Source organism: Coturnix japonica, chromosome Z (assembly GCF_054131305.1).
Source record: "Coturnix japonica strain WE chromosome Z, WE-NBRP24, whole genome shotgun sequence".
Classification (NCBI taxonomy): domain Eukaryota; kingdom Metazoa; phylum Chordata; class Aves; order Galliformes; family Phasianidae; genus Coturnix; species Coturnix japonica.
Window position 1 is genome coordinate 56,304,111 of NC_140702.1, and position 19,256 is coordinate 56,323,366.

General features: G+C 30.5%; 2 long non-coding RNA genes across 3 annotated transcripts in view; one reads left to right on the top strand and one right to left on the bottom strand.

Annotated features, from left to right (window-relative positions):
* The window catches only part of LOC146754102 (uncharacterized), a 57,254-nt gene that overhangs the window by 2,835 nt on the left and 35,163 nt on the right, over positions 1-19,256 (top strand). The window lies entirely within an intron of this gene.
* LOC146754103 (uncharacterized) overlaps positions 1-19,256 on the bottom strand; it is a 48,858-nt gene continuing 29,602 nt past the window's right edge. Inside the window, exon 2 of the long non-coding RNA XR_014939246.1 lies at positions 1-19,256. This exon is cut by the window's right edge and continues 21,034 nt beyond it. This is a non-coding gene — a long non-coding RNA (uncharacterized LOC146754103).

The window sequence follows — 19,256 nt, forward strand, 5'->3', positions numbered from 1 at the left end:
ATGTTCTTATTCTATTTTCTTCCCCCTTTCCTTCCCTCTATTTATTGCTCTCATTTTTTTCTATCCCTTTATGTTTCCCTTTTTTCCCTATTTATTTTACTTTACCCCTTTATTCCCTATCTTCATTTTATTTTTCTTCTCTCTTGCTTTCTTTTTAATTTTCATTTTCTTTCCCCTTATCTCATTCTTTTTTATTGATTTCCTTTCCTTTCCTTTCCTTTCCTTTCCTTTCCTTTCCTTTCCTTTCCTTTCCTTTCCTTTCCTTTCCTTTCCTTTCCTTTCCTTTCCTTTCCTTTCCTTTCCTTTCCTTTCCTTTCCTTTCCTTTCCTTTCCTTTCCTTTCCTTTCCTTTCCTTTCCTTTCCTTTCTTTCCTTTCCTTTCCTTTCCTTTCCTTTCCTTTCCTTTCCTTTCCTTTCCTTTCCTTTCCTTTCCTTTCCTTTCCTTTCCTTTCCTTTCCTTTCCTACTTTCCTTTGCTTTCCTTTCTTTTATAAATTCCCTTCTTTTCTAATTCCCTTCCTTTGCATTATACCTACCTTCCATTTATGTTCCTTAGCAGTTTCCTTTAGACCTTCCTTTCCATTCCTTTTTTTAGAAATTAACCTCCCCTTCCTTTTTTATATACTTCCCTATCCTTACAATTCTACATACATTGACTTTCCTTTATACATTGCTTTCCTTTCCATTATATCTACCTTTCCTTTCTTTTCTATTCCCTTCCTTTCCCTTCCTTTATACTTACCTTTGCTTCCTTTCTTTTATACTTTCCCTTCCTTTATACTTTCCATTCCCTTATACTTTCCTTTCCATTCCTATTTTTAAACTTACCCATTCCTTTCATTTATACTTTCTTATCCTTTCCAATATACTTACCTTTGCTTTCCTTTCTTTTATACTTTCCCTTCCTTTACACTTTCCTTTTCTTTATACTTTCCTTTTCTTTATACTTTACTTTTCTGTATACTTTCCTTTCCATTACTATTTCATATCAATTCCTATTTTTAAACTTAGCCTCTCCTTTCATTTATACTTTCCTTTCCTTTCCTTTCTTTTATAAATTCCCTTCTTTTATAATTCCCTTCCCTTTGCATTATACCTACCTTCCCTTTCTGTTCTTTAACATTTTCCTTTAGACCTTCCTTTCCATTCCTTTTTTTTTTTTTAAATTAACCTTTCCTTTCCTTTTTTATATACTTCCCTATCCTTACAATTCTACATACATTGATTTTCCTTTATACATTGCTTTCCTTTCCATTATATGTACCTTTCCTTTCTTTTCTATACCCTTCCTTTCCCTTCCTTTATACTTACCTTTGCTTCCTTTCTTTTATACTTTCCCTTCCTTTATACTTTCCATTCCCTTATACTTTCCTTTCCATTCCTATTTATAAACTTACCCATTTCTTTCATTTATACTTTCTTATCCTTTCCAATATACTTACCTTTGCTTTCCTTTCTTTTATACTTCCCCTTCCTTTATACTTTCCTTTTCTTTATACTTTCCTTTCCTTTATACTTTCCTTTTCTGTATACTTTCCTTTCCTTTACGCTTTCATTTCAATTCCTATTTTTAAACTTAGCCTCTCCTTTCATTTATACTTTCCTTTCCTTTCATACTTACATTTGCTTTCCTTTCTTTTATAAATTCCCTTCTTTTATAATTCCCTTCCCTTTGCATTATACCTACATTCCCTTTCTGTTCTGTAACATTTTCCTTTAGACCTTCCTTTCCATTCCTTTTTTTTTTTTAAATTAACCTTTCCTATCCTTTTTTCTATACTTCCCTATCCTTACAATTCTACATACATTGACTTTCCTTTATACATTGCTCTCCTTTCCATTATATGTACCTTTCCTTTCTTTTCTATTCCCTTCCTTTCCCTTCCTTTATACTTACCTTTGCTTCCTTTCTTTTATACTTTCCCTTCCTTTATACTTTCCATTCCCTTATACTTTCCTTTCCATTCCTATTTTTAAACTTACCCATTCCTTTCATTTATACTTTCTTATCCTTTCCAATATACTTTCCTTTGCTTTCCTTTCTTTTATACTTTCCCTTCCTTTATACTTTCCTTTTCTTTATACTTTCCTTTCTTTTATACTTTCCTTTTCTGTATACTTTCCTTTCCTTTACAATTTCATTTCAATTCCTATTTTTAAACTTACTCTTTCCTTTCATTTATACATTCCGTTCATACTTACCTTTGCTTTCCTTTCTTTTATAAATTCCCTTCTTTTCTAATTCCCTTCCCTTTGCATTATACCTACATTCCCTTTCTGTTCTGTAACATTTTCCTTTAGAACTTCCTTTCCATTCCTTTTTTTTTTTTAAATTAACCTTTCCTTTCCTTTTTTATATACTTCCCTATACTTACAATTCTACATACATTGATTTAACTTTATACATTGCTTTCCTTTCCATTATATCTACCTTTCCTTTCTTTTCTATTCCCTTCCTTTCCCTTCCTTTATACTTAACTTTGCTTCCTTTCTTTTATACTTTCCCTTCCTTTATACTTTCCTTTTCTTTATACTTTCCCTTCCTTTATACTTTCCTTTTCTTTATACTTTCCTTTATACTTTCCTTTTCTGTATACTTTCCTTTCCTTTACAATTTCATTTCAATTCCTATTTTTAAACTTAGCCTCTCCTTTCATTTATACTTTCCTTTCCTTTCATACTTACCTTTGCTTTCCTTTCCTTTCTAAATTCCCATCTTTTATAATTCCCTTCCCTTTGAATTATACCTACATTCCCTTTCTGTTCTGTAACATTTTCCCTTAGACCTTCCTTTGCATTCCTTTTTTTTTTTTTAAATTAACCTTTCCTTTCCTTTTTTATATACATCCCTATCCTTACAATTCTACATACATTGACTTTCCTTTATACTTTGCTTTCCTTTCCATTATATGTACCTTTCCTTTCTTTTCTATTCCCTTCCTTTCCCTTCCTTTATACTTACCTTTGCTTTCTTTCTTTTATACTTTCCCTTCCTTTATACTTTCCTTTTCTTTCTACTTTCCTTTCCTTTATACTTTCCTTTTCTGTATACTTTCCTTTCCTTTACACTATCATTTCAATTCCTATTTTTAAACTTAGCCTCTCCTTTCATTTATACTTTCCTTTCCTTTCCTTTCATACTTACCTTTGCTTTCCTTTCTTTTATAAATTCCCTTCTTTTATAATTCTCTTCCCTTTGCATTATACCTACATTCCCTTTCTGTTCTGTAACATTTTCCCTTAGACCTTCCTTTCCATTCCTTTTTTTTTTTAAATTAACCTTTCCTTTCCTTTTTTATATACTTCCCTATACTTACAATTCTACATACATTGATTTTCCTTTATACATTGCTTTCCTTTCCATTATATCTACCTTTCCTTTCTTTTCTATTCCCTTCCTTTCCCTTCCTTTATACTTACCTTTGCTTCCTTTCTTTTATACTTTCCCTTCCTTTATACTTTGCATTCCCTTATACTTTCCTTTCCATTCCTATTTTTAAACTTACCCATTCCTTTCATTTATACTTTCTTATCCTTTCCAATATACTTACCTTTGCTTTCCTTTCTTTTATACTTTCCCTTCCTTTATACTTTCTATTTCTTTAATATTTCCCTTCCTTTATACTTTCCTTTTCTTTATACTTTCCTTTCCTTTATACTTTCCTTTTCTGTATACTTTCCTTTCCTTTACACTTTCATTTCAATTCCTATTTTTAAACTTAGCCTCTCCTTTCATTTATACTTTCCTTTCCTTTCCTTTCATACTTACCTTTGCTTTCCTTTCTTTTATAAATTCCCTTGTTTTATAATTCCCTTCCCTTTGCATTATACCTACATTCCCTTTCTGTTCCGTAACATTTTCCTTTAGAACTTCCTTTCCATTCCTTTTTTTTTTTTAAATTAACCTTTCCTTTCCTTTTTTATATACTTCCCTATACTTACAATTCTAATACATTGATTTTCCTTTATACATTGCTTTCCTTTCCATTATATCTACCTTTCCTTTCTTTTCTATTCCCTTCCTTTCCCTTCCTTTATACTTACCTTTGCTTCCTTTCTTTTATACTTTCCCTTCCTTTATACTTTCCATTCCCTTATACTTTCCATTCCTATTTTTAAACTTACCCATTCCTTTCATTTATACTTTCTTATCCTTTCCAATATACTTACCTTTGCTTTCCTTTCTTTTATACTATCCCTTCCTTTATACTTTTCTTTATACTTCCCTTTCCTTTATACTTTCCTTTTCTGTATACTTTCCTTTCCTTTACACTTTCATTTCAATTCCTATTTTTAAACTTACCCTTTCCTTTCATTTATACTTTCCGTTCATACTTACCTTTGCTTTCCTTTCTTTTATAAATTCCCTTCTTTTCTAATTCCCTTCCCTTTGCATTATACCTACATTCCCTTTCTGTTCTGTAACATTTTCCTTTAGACCTTCCTTTCCATTCCTTTTTTTTTTTAAATTAACCTTTCCTTTCCTTTTTTATATACTTCCCTATCCTTACAATTCTACATACATTGACTTTCCTTTATACATTGCTTTCCTTTCCATTATATCTACCTTTCCTTTCTTTTCTCTTCCCTTCCTTTCCCTTCCTTTATACTTACCTTTGCTTCCATTCTTTTATACTTTCCCTTTCTTTATACTTTCCTTTTCTTTATACTTTCCTTTTCTTTATACGTTCCTTTTCTGTATACTTTCCTTTCCTTTACACTTTCATTTCAATTCCTATTTTTAAACTTAGCCTCTCCTTTCATTCACACTTTCCTTTCCTTTCATACTTACCTTTGCTTTCCTTTCCTTTATAAATTCCCTTCTTTTATAATTCCCTTCCCTTTGCATTATACCTACATTCCCTTTATGTTCTGTAACATTTTCCCTTAGACCTTCCTTTGCATTCCTTTTTTTTTTTTAAATTAACCTTTCCTTTCCTTTTTTATATACTTCCCTATCCTTACAATTCTACATACATTGACTTTCCTTTATACTTTGCTTTCCTTTCCATTATATCTACCTTTCCTTTCTTTTCTATTCCCTTCCTTTCCCTTCCTTTATACTTACCTTTGCTTCCTTTCTTTTATACTTTCCCTTCCTTTATACTTTCCATTCCCTTATACTTTCCTTTCCATTCCTATTTTTAAACTTACCCATTCCTTTCATTTATACTTTCTTATCCTTTCCAATATACTTTCCTTTGCTTTCCTTTCTTTTATACTTTCCCTTCCTTTATACTTTCCTTTTCTTTATACTTTCCTTTCTTTTATACTTTCCTTTTCTGTATACTTTCCTTTCCTTTACACTTTCATTTCAATTCCTATTTTTAAACTTACTCTTTCCTTTCATTTATACATTCCGTTCATACTTACCTTTGCTTTCCTTTCTTTTATAAATTCCCTTCTTTTATAATTCCCTTCCCTTTGCATTATACCTACATTCCCTTTTTGTTCTGTAACATTTTCCTTTAGAACTTCCTTTCCATTCCTTTTTTTTTTTTAAATTAACCTTTCCTTTTCTTTTTTATATACTTCCCTATACTTACAATTCTACATACATTGATTTTCCTTTATACATTGCTTTCCTTTCCATTATATCTACCTTTCCTTTCTTTTCTATTCCCTTCCTTTCCCTTCCTTTATACTTACCTTTGCTTCCTTTCTTTTATACTTTCCCTTCCTTTATACTTTCCATTCCCTTATACTTTCCTTTCCATTCCTATTTTTAAACTTACCCATTCCTTTCATTTATACTTTCTTATCCTTTCCAATATACTTACCTTTGCTTTCCTTTCTTTTATACTTTCCCTTCCTTTATACTTTCTTTTTCTTTATACTTTCCCTTCCTTTCTACTTTCCTTTTCTTTATACTTTCCTTTCCTTTATACTTTCCTTTTCTGTATACTTTCCTTTCCTTTACACTTTCATTTCAATTCCTGTTTTTAAACTTAGACTCTCCTTTCATTTATACTTTCCTTTCCTTTCCTTTCATACTTACCTTTGCTTTCCTTTCTTTTATAAATTCCCTTCTTTTATAATTCCCTTCCCTTTGCATTATACCTACATTCCCTTTCTGTTCTGTAACGTTTTCGTATAGACCTTCCTTTCCATTCCTTTTTTTTTTTAAATTAACCTTTCCTTTCCTTTTTTATATACTTCCCTATCCTTACAATTCTACATACATTGACTTTCCTTTATACTTTGCTTTCCTTTCCATTATATCTACCTTTCCTTTCTTTTCTATTCCCTTCCTTTCCCTTCCTTTATACTTACCTTTGCTTCCTTTCTTTTATACTTTCCCTTCCTTTATACTTTCCTTTTCTTTATACTTTACTTTTCTTTATACTTTCCTTTTCTGTATACTTTCCTTTCCTTTACACTTTCATTTCAATTCCTATTTTTAAACTTACCCATTCCTTTCATTTATACTTTCTTATCCTTTCCAATATACTTACCTTTGCTTTCCTTTCTTTTATACTTTCCCTTCCTTTATACTTTCTTTTTCTTTATACTTTCCCTTCCTTTCTACTTTCCTTTTCTTTATACTTTCCTTTCCTTTATACTTTCCTTTTCTGTATACTTTCTTTTCCTTTACACTTTGATTTCAATTCCTATTTTTAAACTTAGCCTCTCCTTTCATTTATACTTTCCTTTCCTTTCATACTTACCTTTGCTTTCCTTTCCGTAATAAATTCCCTTCTTTTATAATTCCCTTCCCTTTGCATTATACCTACATTCCCTTTATGCTCTGTAACATTTTCCCTTAGACCTTCCTTTGCATTCCTTTTTTTTTTTTTTAAATTAACCTTTCCTTTCCTTTTTTATATACTTCCCTATCCTTACAATTCTACATACATTGACTTTCCTTTATACTTTGCTTTCCTTTCCATTATATCTACCTTTCCTTTCTTTTCTATTCCCTTCCTTTCCCTTCCTATACTTACCTTTGCTTCCTTTCTTTTATACTTTCCCTTCCTTTATACTTTCCATTCCCTTATACTTTCCTTTCCATTCCTATTTTTAAACTTACCCATTCCTTTCATTTATACTTTCTTATCCTTTCCAATATACTTACCTTTGCTTTCCTTTCTTTTATACTTTCCCTTTCTTTATACTTTCTTTTTCTTTATACTTTCCCTTCCTTTATACTTTCCTTTTCTTTATACTTTCCTTTCCTTTATACTTTCCTTTTCTGTATACTTTCCTTTTTTTTACACTTTCTTTTCAATTCCTATTTTTAAACTTAGCCTCTCCTTTCATTTATACTTTCCTTTCCTTTCATACTTACCTTTGCTTTCCTTTCTTTTATAAATTCCCTTCTTTTATAATTCCCTTCCCTTTGCATTATACCTACATTCCCTTTCTGTTCTGTAACATTTTCCCTTAGACCTTCCTTTCCATTCCTTTTTTTTTTTTTTAAATTAACCTTTCCTTTCCTTTTCTATATACTTCCCTATCCTTACAATTCTACATACATTGACTATCCTTTATACATTGCTTTCCTTTCCTTTATATGTACCTTTCCTTTCTTTTATATTCCCTACCTTTCCCTTCCTTTATACTTACCTTTGCTTCCTTTCTTTTATACTTTCCCTTCCTTTATACTTTCCATTCCCTTATACTTTCCTTTCCATTCCTATTTTTAAACTTACCCATTCCTTTCATTTATACTTTCTTATCCTTTCCAATATACTTACCTTTGCTTTCCTTTCTTTTATACTTTCCCTTCCTTTATACTTTCCTTTTCTTTATACTTTCCTTTCCTTTATACTTTCCTTTTCTGTATACTTTCCTTTCCTTTACACTTTCATTTCAATTCCTATTTTTAAACTTAGCCTCTCCTTTCATTTATACTTTCCTTTCCTTTCCTTTCCTTTCCTTTCATACTTACCTTTGCTTTCCTTTCCTTTATAAATTCCCTTCTTTTATAATTCCCTTCCCTTTGCATTATACCTACATTCCCTTTCAGTTCTGTAACATTTTCCTTTAGACCTTCCTTTCCATTCCTTTTTTTTTTTAAATTAACCTTTCCTTTCCTTTTTTATATACTTGCCTATCCTTACAATTCTACATACATTGATTTTCCTTTATACATTGCTTTCCTTTCCATTATATCTACCTTTCCTTTCTTTTCTATTCCCTTCCTTTCCCTTCCTTTATACTTACCTTTGCTTCCTCTCTTTTATACTTTCCCTTCCTTTATACTTTCCATTCCCTTATACTTTCCTTTCCATTCCTATTTTTAAACTTACCCATTCCTTTCATTTATACTTTCTTATCCTTTCCAATATACTTACCTTTGCTTTCCTTTCTTTTATACTTTCCCTTCCTTTATACTTTCCTTTTCTTTATACTTTCCTTTCCTTTACGCTTTCATTTCAATTCCTATTTTTAAACTTAGCCTCTCCTTTCATTTATACTTTCCTTTCCTTTCATACTTACATTTGCTTTCCTATCTTTTATAAATTCCCTTCTTTTATAATTCCCTTCCCTTTGCATTATACCTACATTCCCTTTCTGTTCTGTAACATTTTCCTCTAGACCTTCCTTTCCATTCCTTTTTTTTTTTAAATTAACCTTTCCTTTCCCTTTTTATATACTTCCCTATCCTTACAATTCTACATACATTGACTTTCCTTTATACATTGCTTTCCTTTCCATTATATGTACCTTTCCTTTCTTTTCTATTCCCTTCCTTTCCCTTCCTTTATACTTACCTTTGCTTCCTTTCTTTTATACTTTCCCTTCCTTTATACTTTCCATTCCCTTATACTTTCCTTTTTATTCCTATTTTTAAACTTACCCATTCCTTTCATTTATACTTTCTTATCCTTTCCAATATACTTACCTTTGCTTTCCTTTCTTTTATACTTTCCCTTCCTTTATACTTTCCTTTTCTTTATACTTTCCTTTCCTTTATACTTTCCTTTTCTGTATCCTTTCCTTTACGCTTTCATTTCAATTCCTATTTTTAAACTTAGCCTCTCCTTTCCTTTCCTTTCCTTTCATACTTACCTTTGCTTTCCTTTCTTTTATAAATTCCCTTCTTTTATAATTCCCTTCCCTTTGCATTATACCTACATTCCCTTTCTGTTCTGTAACATTTTCCCTTAGACCTTCCTTTCCATTCCTTTTTTTTTTTTTTAAATTAACCTTTCCTTTCCTTTTTTATATACTTCCCTATCCTTACAATTCTACATACATTGACTTTCCTTTATACATTGCTTTCCTTTCCTTTCTATGTACATTTCCTTTCTTTTCTATTCCCTTCCTTTCCCTTCCTTTATACTTACCTTTGCTTCCTTTCTTTTATACTTTCCCTTCCTTTATACTTTCCATTCCCTAATACTTTCCTTTCCATTCCTATTTTTAAACTTACCCATTCCTTTCATTTATACTTTCTTCTCCTTTCCAATATACTTACCTTTGCTTTCCTTTCTTTTATACTTTCCCTTCCTTTATACTTTCCTTTCCTTTATACTTTCCTTTTCTGTATACTTTCCTTTTTTTTACACTTTCATTTCAATTCCTATTTTTAAACTTAGCCTCTCCTTTCATTTATACTTTCCTTTCCTTTCCTTTCCTTTCCTTTCATTTGCATTCCTTTCTTTTATAAATTCCCTTCTTTTATAATTCCCTTCCCTTTGCATTATACCTACATTCCCTTTCTGTTCTGTAACATTTTCCTTTAGACCTTCCTTTCCATTCCTTTTTTTTTTTTTAAATTAACCTTTCCTTTCCTTTTTTATATACTTCCCTATACTTACAATTCTACATACATTGATTTTCCTTTATACATTGCATTCCTTTCCATTATATATACCTTTCCTTTCTTTTCTATTCCCTTCCTTTCCCTTCCTTTATACTTACCTTTGCTTCCTTTCTTTTATACTTTCCCTTCCTTTATACTTTCCATTCCCTTATACTTTCCTTTCCATTCCTATTTTTAAACTTACCCATTCCTTTCATTTATACTTTCTTATCCTTTCCAATATACTTACCTTTGCTTTCCTTTCTTTTATACTTTCCCTTCCTTTATACTTTCCTTTCCTTTATACTTTCCCTTCCTTTATACTTTCCTTTTCTTTATACTTTCCTTTCCTTTATACTTTCCTTTTCTGTATACTTTCCTTTCCTTTACACTTTCATTTCAATTCCTATTTTTAAACTTAGCCTCTCCTTTCATTTATAGTTTCCTTTCCTTTCCTTTCATACTTACCTTTGCTTTCCTTTCTTTTATAAATTCCCTTCTTTTATAATTCCCTTCCCTTTGCATTATACCTACATTCCCTTTCTGTTCTGTAACATTTTCCCTTAAACCTTCCTTTCCATTCCTTTTTTTTTTTTTTAAATTAACCTTTCCTTTCCTTTTTTATATACTTCCCTATCCTTACAATTCTACATACATTGACTTTCCTTTATACTTTGCTTTCCTTTCCATTATATCTACCTTTCCTTTCTTTTCTATTCCCTTGCTTTCCCTTCCTTTATACTTACCTTTGCTTCCTTTATTTTATACTTTCCCTTCCTTTATACTTTCCATTCCCTTATACTTTCCTTTCCATTCCTATTTTTAAACTTACCCATTCCTTTCATTTATACTTTCTTATCCTTTCCAATATACTTACCTTTGCTTTCCTTTCTTTTATACTTTCCCTTTCCTTTTCTGTATACTTTCCTTTTCCTTTACACTTTCATTTCAATTCCTATTTTTAAACTTAGACTTTCCTTTCATTTATACTTTCCTTTCCTTTCATACTTACCTTTGCTTTCCTATCTTTTATAAATTCCCTTCTTTTATAATTCCCTTCCCTTTGCATTATACCTACATTCCCTTTCTGTTTTGTAACATTTTCCTTTAGACCTTACTTTGCATTCCTTTTTTTTTTTAAAATTAACCTTTCCTTTCCTTTTCTATATACTTCCCTATCCTTACAATTCTACATACATTGACTTTCCTTTATACATGCTTTCCTTTCCATTATATCTACCTTTCCTTTCTTTTCTATTCCCTTCCTTTCCCTTCCTTTATACTTAACTTTGCTTCCTATCTTTTATACTTTCCCTTCCTTTATACTTTCCATTCCCTTATACTTTCCTTTCCATTCCTATTTTTAAACTTACCCATTCCTTTCATTTATACTTTCTTATCCTTTCCAATATACTTACCTTTGCTTTCCTTTCTTTTATACTTTCCCTTCCTTTATACTTTCCTTTTCTTTATACTTTCCCTTCCTTTATACTTTCCTTTTCTTTATACTTTCCTTTCCTTTATACTTTCCTTTTCTGTATACTTTCCTTTCCTTTACACTTTCATTTCAATTCCTATTTTTAAACTTACCCTTTCCTTTCATTTATACTTTCCGTTCATACTTACCTTTGCTTTCCTTTCTTTTATAAATTCCCTTCTTTTATAATTCCCTTCCCTTTGCATTATACCTACATTCCCTTTCTGTTCTGTAACATTTTCCCTTAGACCTTCCTTTCCATTCCTTTTTTTTTTTTAAATTAACCTTTCCTTTCCTTTTGTATATACTTCCCTATACTTACAATTCTACATACATTGACTTTCCTTTATACTTTGCTTTCCTTTCCATTATATCTACCTTTCCTTTCTTTTCTATTCCCTTCCTTTCCAATCCTTTATACTTACCTTTGCTTCCTTTATTTTATACTTTCCCTTCTTTTATACTTTCCATTCCCTTATACTTTCCTTTCCATTCCTATTTTTAAACTTACCCATTCCTTTCATTTATACTTTCTTATCCTTTCCAATATACTTACCTTTGCTTTCCTTTCTTTTCTACTTTCCCTTTCCTTTTCTGTATACTTTCTTTTCCTTTACACTTTCATTTCAATTCCTATTTTTAAACTTAGACTTTCCTTTCATTTATACTTTCCTTTCCCTTCATACTTACCTTTGCTTTCCTATCTTTTATAAATTCCCTTCTTTTATAATTCCCTTCCCTTTGCATTATACCTACCTTCGCTTTTTTTTCTGTAACATTTTCCTTTCGTCCTTCCTTTCCATTCCTTTTCTTTTTAAATTAACCTTTCCTTTCCATTTTTATATACTTCCCTGTCCTTACAATTCTACATACATTGACTTCCCTTTATACTTTGCTTTCCTTTCCATTATATCTACCTTTCCTTTCTTTTCTATTCCCTTCCTTTCCCTTCCTTTATACTTACCTTTACTTCCTTTCTTTTATACTTTCCCTTCCTTTATACTTTCCATTCCCTTATACTTTCCTTTCCATTCCTATTTTTAAAATTACCCATTCCTTTCATTTTTACTTTCTTATCCTTTCCAATATACTTACCTTTGCTTTCCTTTCTTTTATACTTTCCCTTCCTTTATACTTTCCTTTTCTTTATACTTTCCTTTCCTTTATACTTTCCTTTTCCGTATACTTTCCTTTCCTTTACACTTTCAGTTCAATTCCTATTTTTAAACTTACCCTTTCCTTTCATTTATACTTTCCGTTCATACTTACCTTTGCTTTCCTTTCTTTTATAAATTCCCTTCTTTTATAATTCCCTTCCCTTTGCATTATACCTACATTCCCTTTCTGTTCTGTAACATTTTCCTTTAGACCTTCCTTTCCATTCCTTTTTTTTTTTTAATAATTAACCTTTCCTTTCCTTTTTTATATACTTCCCTATCCTTACAATTCTACATACATTGACTTTTCTTTATACATTGCTTTCCTTGCCATTATATCTACCTTTCCTCTCTTTTTTATTCCCTTCCTTTCCCTTCCTTTATACTTACCTTTGCTTCCTTTCTTTTATACTTTCCCTTCCTTTATACTTTCCTTTTCTTTATACCTTCCTTTTCTTTATACTTTCCTTTTCTGTATATTTTCCTTTCCTTTACACTTTCATTTCAATTCCTATTTTTAAACTTAGCCTCTCCTTTCATTTATACTTTCCTTTCCTTTCCTTTCCTTTCCTTTCATACTTACCTTTGCTTTCCTTTCTTTTATAAATTCCCTTCTTTTATAATTCCCTTCCCTTTGCATTATACCTACATTCCCTTTCTGTTCTGTAACATATTCACTTAGACCTTCCTTTCCTTTCCATTCCTTTTTTTTTTTTAAATTAACCTTTCCTTTCCTTTTTATATACTTCCCTATCCTTACAATTCTACATACATTGACTTTCCTTTATACTTTGCTTTCCTTTCCATTATATCTACCTTTCCTTTCTTTTCTATTCCCTTCCTTTCCCTTCCTTTATACTTACCTTTGCTTCCTTTCTTTCATACTTTCCCTTCCTTTATACTTTCCATTCCCTTATACTTTCCTTTCCATTCCTATTTTTAAACTTACCCATTCCTTTCATTTATACTTTCTTATCCTTTCCAATATACTTACCTTTGCTTTCCTTTCTTTTATACTTTCCCTTTCCTTTTCTGTATACTTTCTTTTCCTTTACACTTTCATTTGAATTCCTATTTTTAAACTTAGCCTCTCCTTTCATTTATACTTTCCTTTCCTTTCATACTTACCTTTGCTTTCCTTTCTTTTATAAATTCCCTTCTTTTATAATTCCCTTCCCTTTGCATTATACCTACATTCCCTTTCTGTTCTGTAACATTTTCCTTTAGACCTTCCTTTCCATTCCTTTTTTTTTTTTTAAATTAACCTTTCCTTTCCTTTTTTATATACTTGCCTATCCTTACAATTCTACATACATTGACTTTCCTTTATACATTGCTTTCCTTTCCATTATATCTACCTTTCCTTTCTTTTCTATTCCCTTCCTTTCCCTTCCTTTATACTTACCTTTCCTTCCTTTCTTTTATACTTTCCCTTCCTTTATACTTTCCATTCCCTTACACTTTCCTTTCCATTCCTATTTTTAAACTTACCCATTCCTTTCATTTATACTTTCTTATCCTTTCCAATATACTTACCTTTGCTTTCCTTTCTTTTATACTTTCCCTTCCTTTATACTTTCCTTTTCTTTATACTTTCCCTTCCTTTATACTTTCCTTTTCTTTATACTTTCCTTTCCTTTATACTTTTATTTTCTGTATACTTTCCTTTCCTTTACAATTTCATTTCAATTCCTACTTTTAAACTTAGCCTCTCCTTTCATTTATAGTTTCCTTTCCTTTCATACTTACCTTTGCTTTCCTTTCTTTTATAAATTCCCTTCTTTTATAATTCCCTTCCCTTTGTATTATACCTACATTCCCTTTCTGTTCTGTAACATTTTCCCTTAGACCTTCCTTTCCATTCCTTTTTTTTTTTTTAAATTAACCTTTCCTTTCCTTTTTTATATACTTGCCTATCCTTACAATTCTACATACATTGACTTTCCTTTATACTTTGCTTTCCTTTCCATTATATCTACCTTTCCTTTCTTTTCTATTCCCTTCCTTTCCCTTCCTTTATACTTACCTTTGCTTCCTTTATTTTATACTTTCCCTTCTCTTATACTTTCCATTCCCTTATACTTTCCTTTCCATTCCTATTTTTAAACTTACCCATTCCTTTCATTTATACTTTCTTATCCTTTCCAATATACTTACCTTTGCTTTCCTTTCTTTTATACTTTCCCTTCCTTTATACTTTCCTTTTCTCTATACTTTCCCTTCCTTTATACTTTTCTTTTCTGTACACTTTCCTTTCCTTTACACTTTCATTTCAATTCCTATTTTTAATTTTAGACTTTCCTTTCATTTATACTTTCCTTTCCTTTCATACTTACCTTTGCTTTCCTATCTTTTATAAATTCCCTTCTTCAATAATTCCCTTTTATTTGCATTATACCTACCTTCCCTTTTTGTTTTGTAACATTTTCCTTTAGACCTTCCTTTCCATTCCTTTTTTTTTTAAATTAACCTTTCCTTTCCTTTTTTATATACTTCCCTATCCATACAATTCTACATACATTGACTTTCCTTTATACATTGCTTTCCTTTCCATTATATCTACCTTTCCTTTCTTTTCTATTCCCTTCCTTTCTCTTCCTTTATACTTACCTTTGCTTCCTTTCTTTTATACTTTCCCTTCCTTTATACTTTCCTTTTCTTTATACTTTCCTTTTCTTTATACTTTCCTTTTCTGTATACTTTCCTTTCCTTTACACTTTCATTTCAATTCCTATTTTTAAACTTAGCCTCTCCTTTCATTTATACTTTCCTTTCCTTTCATACTTACCTTTGCTTTCCTTTCCTTTATAAATTCCCTTCTTTTATAATTCCCTTCCCTTTGCATTATACCTACATTCCCTTTCTGTTCTGTAACATTTTCCCTTAGACCTTCCTTTCCATTCCTTTTTTTTTTTTTAAATTAACCTTTCCTTTCCTTTTTTATATACTTCCCTATCCATACAATTCTACATACATTGACTTTCCTTTATACTTTGCTTTCCTTTCCATTACATCTACCTTTCCTTTCTTTTCTATTCCCTTCCTTTCCCTTCCTTTATACTTACCTTTGCTTCCTTTCTTTTATACTTTCCCTTCCTTTATACTTTCCATTCCCTTATACTTTCCTTTCCATTCCTATTTTTAAACTTACCCATTCCTTTCATTTATACTTTCTTATCCTTTCCAATATACTTACCTTTGCTTTCCTTTCATTTATACTTTCCCTTCCTTTATACTTTCTTTTTCTTTATACTTTCCCTTCCTTTATACTTTCCTTTTCTTTATACTTTCCTTTCCTTTATACTTTCCTTTTCTGTATACTTTCCTTTCCTTTACACTTTCATTTCAATTCCTATTTTTAAACTTAGCCTCTCCTTTCATTTATACTTTCCTTTCCTTTCCTTTCCTTTCATACTTACCTTTGCTTTCCTTTCTTTTATAAATTCCCTTCTTTTATAATTCCCTTCCCTTTGCATTATACCTACATTCCCTTTCTGTTCTGTAACATTTTCCCTTAGACCTTCCTTTCCATTCCTTTTTTTTTTTAAATTAACCTTTCCTTTCCTTTTTTATATACTTGCCTATCCTTACAATTCTACATACATTGATTTTCCTTTATACTTTGCTTTCCTTTCCATTATATCTACCTTTCCTTTCTTTTCTATTCCCCTCCTTTCCCTTCCTTTATACTTACCTTTGCTTCCTTTCTTTTATACTTTCCCTTCCTTTATACTTTCCTTTTCTTTATACTTTCCTTTCCTTTATACTTTCCTTTTCTGTATACTTTCCTTTCCTTTACACTTTCATTTCAATTCCTATTTTTAAACTTAGCCTCTCCTTTCATTTATACTTTCATTTCCTTTCCTTTCATACTTACCTTTGCTTTCCTTTCTTTTATAAATTCCCTTCTTTTATAATTCCCTTCCCTTTGCATTATACCTACATTCCCTTTCTGTTCTGTAACATTTTCCCTTAGACCTTCCTTTCCATTCCTTTTTTTTTTTTAATTAACCTTTCCTTTCCTTTTTTATATACTTCCCTATCCTTACAATTCTACATACATTGACTTTCCTTTATACTTTGCTTTCCTTTCCATTATATCTACCTTTCCTTTCTTTTCTATTCCCTTCCTTTCCCTTCCTTTATACTTACATTTGCTTCCTTTCTTTTATACTTTCCCTTCCTTTATACTTTCCATTCCCTTATACTTTCCTTTCCATTCCTATTTTTAAACTTACCCATTCCTTTCATTTATACTTTCTTATTCTTTCCAATATACTTACCTTTGCTTTCCTTTCTTTTATACTTTCCCTTCCTTTATACTTTCTTTTTCTTTATACTTTCCCTTCCTTTATACTTTCCTTTTCTTTATACTTTCCTTTCCTTTATACTTTCCTTTTATGTATACTTTCCTTTCCTTTACACTTTCATTTCAATTCCTATTTTTAAACTTAGCCTCTCCTTTCATTTATACTTTCCTTTCCTTTCCTTTCCTTTCATACTTACCTTTGCTTTCCTTTCTTTTATAAATTCCCTTCTTTTATAATTCCCTTCCCTTTGCATTATACCTACATTCCCTTTCTGTTCTGTAACATTTTCCTTTGGACCTTCCTTTCCATTTTTTTTTTTTTTTTAAAATTAACCTTTCCTTTCCTTTTTTATATACTTCCCTATCCTTACAATTCTACATACATTGACTTTCCTTTATACTTTGCTTTCCTTTCCATTATATCTACCATTCCTTTCTTTTCTATTCCCTTCCTTTCCCTTCCTTTATACTTACCTTTGCTTCCTTTATTTTATACTTTCCCTTCTTTTATACTTTCCATTCCCTTATACTTTCCTTTCCATTCCTATTTTTAAACTTACCCATTCCTTTCATTTATACTTTCTTATCCTTTCCAATATACTTACCTTTGCTTTCCTTTCTTTTATACTTTCCCTTCCTTTTCTGTATACTTTCTTTTCCTTTACACTTTCAATTCAATTCCTGTTTTTAAACTTAGACTTTCCTTTCATTTATACTTTCCTTTCCTTTCATACTTACCTTTGCTTTCCTATCTTTTATAAATTCCCTTCTTTAATAATTCCCTTCCCTTTGCATTATACCTACCTTCCCTTTTTGTTCTGTAACATTTTCCTTTAGACCTTCCTTTCCATTCCTTTTTTTTTTTTAAATTAACCTTTCCTTTCCTTTTTTATATACTTCCCTATGCTTACAATTCTACATACATTGACTTTCCTTTATACATTGCTTTCCTTGCCATTATATCTACCTTTCCTTTCTTTTCTATTCCCTTCCTTTCCCTTCTTTTATACTTACCTTTGCTTCCTTTCTTTTATACTTTCCCTTCCTTTATACTTTCCATTCCCTTATACTTTCCTTTCCATTCCTATTTTTAAACTTACCCATTCCTTTCATTTATACTTTCTTATCCTTTCCAATATACTTACCTTTGCTTTCCTTTCTTTTATACTTTCCCTTCCTTTATACTTTCCTTTTCTCTATACTTTCCCTTCCTTTATACTTTCCTTTTCTGTACACTTTCCTTTCCTTTACACTTTCATTTCAATTCCTATTTTTAAACTTAGACTTTCCTTTCATTTATACTTTCCTTTCCTTTCATACTTACCTTTGCTTTCCTATCTTTCATAAATTCCCTTCTTTAATAATTCCCTTCCCTTTGCATTATACCTACCTTCCCTTTTTGTTCTGTAACATTTTCCTTTAGACCTTCCTTTCCATTCCTTTTTTTTTTAAATTAACCTTTCCTTTCCTTTTTTATATACTTCCCTATCCATACAATTCTACATACATTGACTTTCCTTTATACATTGCTTTCCTTTCCATTATATCTACCTTTCCTTTCTTTTCTATTCCCTTCCTTTCTCTTCCTTTATACTTACCTTTGCTTCCTTTCTTTTATACTTTCCCTTCCTTTATACTTTCCTTTTCTTTATACTTTCCTTTTCTTTATACTTTCCTTTTCTGTATACTTTCCTTTCCTTTACACTTTCATTTCAATTCCTATTTTTAAACTTAGCCTCTCCTTTCATTTATACTTTCCTTTCCTTTCATACTTACCTTTGCTTTCCTTTCCTTTATAAATTCCCTTCTTTTATAATTCCCTTCCCTTTGCATTATACCTACATTCCCTTTCTGTTCTGTAACATTTTCCCTTAGACCTTCCTTTCCATTCCTTTTTTTTTTTTTAAATTAACCTTTCCTTTCCTTTTTTATATACTTCCCTATCCATACAATTCTACATACATTGACTTTCCTTTATACTTTGCTTTCCTTTCCATTACATCTACCTTTCCTTTCTTTTCTATTCCCTTCCTTTCCCTTCCTTTATACTTACCTTTGCTTCCTTTCTTTTATACTTTCCCTTCCTTTATACTTTCCATTCCCTTATACTTTCCTTTCCATTCCTATTTTTAAACTTACACATTCCTTTCATTTATACTTTCTTATCCTTTCCAATATACTTACCTTTGCTTTCCTTTCATTTATACTTTCCCTTCCTTTATACTTTCTTTTTCTTTATACTTTCCCTTCCTTTATACTTTCCTTTTCTTTATACTTTCCTTTCCTTTATACTTTCCTTTTCTGTATACTTTCCTTTCCTTTACACTTTCATTTCAATTCCTATTTTTAAACTTAGCCTCTCCTTTCATTTATACTTTCCTTTCCTTTCCTTTCCTTTCATACTTACCTTTGCTTTCCTTTCTTTTATAAATTCCCTTCTTTTATAATTCCCTTCCCTTTGCATTATACCTACATTCCCTTTCTGTTCTGTAACATTTTCCCTTAGACCTTCCTTTCCATTCCTTTTTTTTTTTAAATTAACCTTTCCTTTCCTTTTTTATATA